Below are 4948 nucleotides of genomic sequence, written 5' to 3' on the forward strand. Positions count from 1 at the left end.
TCAATGTGCCTTGATTCGTTTTCAGCTGTGGGATATTATGTTGCCAGCACACAGAGGAACCAAATATAGCTGCAAGCTGGCCTTTCCACTTAAGCATGTTCAGTCCAATGGTTTGTAGTACAAACTTCTGCTATGATAACATACACCTTTTTTATTACGCTTGTCTTGTTTTCTGTTTTAGAAACCCTGAGAAGTTAGCATGCTAACAATGTTCTCTGTGGTGCTTTGAAGAACTCCAGGTACTTTGTGGTGGCCTGAAGAAGCTCAGTGCATCTCATGCTCATCTCAAGCTTTATTCCCAATTAGCAAATGGAGACTGGCACGAAAGCACTTTTTGTAGATGTAACCAAAAATAGCTGAAAGCTGCACAAAAGCAGAAATAAAGTGCACTGTCCCCAGTTCCAGAATAATCCAGCCACAATAAATCATAAAAAAAAAAGAGAAAAATAAGTCATTTAATGTTACCATATGCAGAAGAAGTAAAAGAAAATCCGTATGTTTTGTTAAAGGAAGCAGGAAAGAGAAACAGTAGCTAGGGAAAAAGCGGGCAATGTATATGCAGGGAAACATGTCCCCAAGTCAGACAATATTGAAGACTGAATACTGAACTATTTACCAGACAGGAAAGAATAGTGCCCTCTGGCAGAGGACTCCTCAGACTAGCCATGGCTATACAGAGAGCAGTTGGCACCCAGGGAAAAAGGGGTAGGTTTCAAACATCTAAATACATCAGAGTATCACGTTCATTTACCTGAAGAGAACAAACTGTGAGAGGAAAATTTTCCTTGCTAAAATTAGCTGTAAAAAAAAAAATAATAATAATAATCAATTGCTATTACTTTGGGGTAACTTTTTTATTCTGGCTTGCACCCATGTACAACTTGTATTTGATAAAGGCATCTTCCAAAAAAGTATTAAGCAGAAATGGCGCCATTACTTGCACTGGATGTGTTGTTCCAGTGCGTAATTATCATGCTATTAAATATGCTTGATTTTGAATCTGAACTTCTCTAACTTTGGCTTCCAGGCGTTACACAGTTTTCTGTTAGATTCAAGAGCCATATAAAATCCGGTGAAAATATGCTGTAACCCAGTCATCTCTCAATCTTCTTTTAGAGAAACTGAAAACGGTAAGTTCTATAAATCCTTCCCTATGAGACAATTTCTCAGGTCTTCGATGTCATACCTGTGACTCATTCCTGAATTAGCTTTTGTTTCCCAGTACCTTTAAAAAAATATGTTAGTCTGAACTGTATCCAGCTTTCAAATACTGATCTCATCAGTGCCCTGTCCAGAGTTAATATCACCTCCCTGTTTCTGTTCATGGTTCTCCCTATGTCACAGCAGCCCTCTTTGTTACAGCCCTGCATGGGTAACTCTCATATATAGCCAACTAGTGCTTTAAGAGATTGTATTAAACTAGGTATTTCCCATCTATTTTAATTAAAATTGGTACTGGTATTATAGTGCCTTGCGGTAAGACAAATGCCTTTCAAAATCTGTTTTACCTATGGAGGAACAAAATATATCTTCCCCTTGTAATAACATCAGGTCTGTTTGACAAGATTTATTTTCCATCAAATTGATATATATTGGCAAGTATTCTTTTATTCTCCATTTTCTTTCTTTCCTTCAAAAATTGACAAAGGACTGATTTGGGCTAAAGGAGTGAACCCAAAGCATCCTCTATATAATCCTTACTTTAGTTATGCTCCTATTGCTTTCAGCTTGTCTAAGTAGTTGAGATAAAATGAGTGAAGACTTCAACATTTGGTCCACCAAAAGGAGAAAAAAATTGTAACAAAATAAAAGCTCAAAGATTCTGAAAGGTCAGTGATAACTGGACAGCTTTGTTGCAGGGGCAGTGTTTGGCTCTTTAGGTTGTCTGAGCATCTAAATGACACTCATGTGACACTGAAGATTAAATCAACGTAAAGCCAGCTCCCTGTCAAAATAGAAACTGAATTGGCAATGAGCAAGGAATTAAAAAGAAGTGACAAACTCATTTATGGAACCTCAAGTCACTTCTCACTTCACAGGAGGGAATCTCTAAAGTAATTAAGAGACAGGCCAAAGCTAGGTGGAGAAGATGGATGCACATTTAAAAATAAAACTTATCCTTCTTTTTATTGCTATCTAAAATCGTTAATGTTCCATAATAGAGAAATTATAGAGGCAAGTTCAGGGATAAGGTAGCTGTATGTACTTTAACACTATGTATAGGTCAGTGTGACAGAATATTTTTTATAACTCTGTACAGTTGCATATAGAATTCTATCTATAAGTTACTTCTCTGCTTTACCAAATATTTGGGTTTCAATGAATTTTACACTTAACAAGTTCACTGTGGGTAGTTAAGAAGATTCTAAATCTTTTTAAAGAAACTTTTAACAAAAGCCTTTCCTAAAATACACACAGGCTATTGTCCTATATCTGTATTTTTCACGCTTCCTTTATTCAACTACCCATTACTATCTGCATGAGTTATCACTAGAACATGAACTTTTCTAATATTTTGATTTAGGTTACTACAAAACTGCTTATAGGGAAAAATCAAAAGTAAAAAGAGTTCCAGGCTGTCATTTGACCTGGTGCACCTTCAGGGTGGTTTTGGCTATACAGACAAGGGTCTAGGAACCTATATAGGAACCTATAAAAAGGCATTAAAAAGACAGAGTACTTAGGAAGAAGCAAGACAAAGGCATGGGACCCTGCTGGATTTTCTGAAGGAAGGTCTGCAAAGTGGTAAGGCTCCAGGTGAAGAATATCTCATGTTACTTAAGGATTATTTTTTCTCTTTGAACGGGGCTGTTTGATTGCTATGGTCAGCTTTGTACTTACACACTGGGTAAATCAGGATGCATCCCAAAGCCTGATGCTCGCTCCACTCAGACCATGAGGTCACAGGACTGGGTAATGTCTTTCATTCCTCAGCTGTATGAACAGGTTTCCCACCCACAGCACACAGGGTCCTGGAAGCAGACTCACCAGCACATGGTGGGGGGAAAGACCCAGAAGAGCAGTTCCTACCTATCTCCAGCCACAGCTACCTGAAGGGCACCAGTGCACATGGCCAAAATCACACAGATGTCCTGGAGACAGCAGGCCAGAGGCTGCCTGAAGACTGAGTAACTTCCAAACCATGCCCTGCGATAGATAAAAGCACTAGACTTCCCATGCCTCGGGATACACCAACATTATGAAAGCCATTTTGTGTTACCTGAGACAGGCCAGAGCATCTTTGTACATCACCATGGCAGTCAGAGCGTCAGACAGGGATCCTAGCTCATATCCACAGCCAGCACAGCCCGACCTCCGCCTCCTGTTCCAGGACTGGGCTGTTCTGTGCTAGCCTGAGGGTCAGCAAACGTCATCTGCAGGAGCATGCTCATGAGAGAGAGACCGAATTCAGGATTAAGACAGTGGTACAAGAGCTCTTTAGCTATGACCCATCACTAATTTTTGCATCTGTTAATCTTCAGGATACAGAAAAAGAGATCCTTCTCTAAATTACAACTGCTCTGTAGTGCTGCAGAGTGAAATCTGTGCCAATGCCATCTGCCCTAATGACTAAGACAGTCCACTGTCTCTCTAAAAAGTGACAACCTGGCAATACAGGATACAAACATTAGCTTGTTTATAATGTGTCCTAATTGGAATGGAAATCATTCACAAATTAACTAAGTGAATAAACACAGCTCTCCAAAGTCCTAAATTAAAATATTTAATTGAAATGCTGGTTTTCCCCATTTGTGAAACAAATGTTAAAGCTGGATGAAGAAAAGCTTTTGCCATTTTTTAATTCAACTGCTCTAAAAGAAGGAGTGACGGATGCTGAAACACAACAGACATACTCAGTCTAGATGAAGAGAAAACATGTTACACTGTCACATAAGAAATCAACAGATAAATCACAAAGACCGCAATCAGCAGCAAGGTGAAATCCATTTTTAGTCCTTGTTATAAAGCAGGAGGGTCACCAGAAGTAAGGATAAATCATCTTGAGTCACCCAGCAGAGCCTCACAAGCCTTAGCACCATGACGGGGGTAGGCCTGAACCCATTACTCAACGAGGGAGGAGGAATTCTTCTCTGCCGACTCCAGGTCCAGGCTTTCCAACGTGCTGTAGGTATATGCCAGTGCAAATGAGGACAAAGCATGTTTTCTTAAAAGTGCTCAAGCTCTTCTAGAGATGTTTCAGCCTCCCAACTTACCCCGCTATTTTGGCATGCCCTGGAGGAGATGCCTCTCTCCATTTGCAATATAGGGGCCACTGGGAAGCCATCTTCTGTAGGCAAATGTCTGTGTGTGGTGCCACCAACTGAGTGGCGTGGTTCCTCATCCCTGTGGCCTCAGAGGAATTGCAATTTCCAGCTCAACAAAAACCCTTAACAGTGCTGACCTGCACTATTAAATATGTGACAGCCGCATGTCCCTAATGTCCTAGGAGGGTGACAGCCGGCTTCCCTGACCTCCCGTCGGCTCTCTGAGGGGTGCTACCTGCTCCTGCCCAGATGCTTTGCACAGTCCCGATATATTTTATACAATATTTTCATTTTCATACTGTTACAACACGCAGGACCACAAAACTTCAGGGAGGTGGAGGTGTCACCGTCCCTGGGGGTGTTCAAGGAGAGGTTGGATGTGGTGCCTGGGGACATGGTTTAGTGGGTGACATTGGTGGTAGGGGGATGGTCGGACCAGATGATTTTGGAGGGCTTTCCCAACCCTAGCGATTCTGTAATTACACGAACGCGCGGACGCCGCTGAGGGGGCGGTGGGGACGCGGCGCCCCCTCAGCACCGCCCGCCGCCCTCCCATCCCCACACAGGCGCGCGCGCACGCGGCGGGAAGCACCTGCGCAGGCGCGCGCGCACGAGTCGAGCTCCCCCCCCCTCCCCTCCGAAAACCGTTGCGCGCTCGCGCAAGGCTTGGGGGGGGGGTTGGG

Source organism: Anser brachyrhynchus (assembly GCF_964034855.1).
Source record: "Anser brachyrhynchus genome assembly, chromosome: 1".
Lineage (NCBI taxonomy): Eukaryota > Metazoa > Chordata > Aves > Anseriformes > Anatidae > Anser > Anser brachyrhynchus.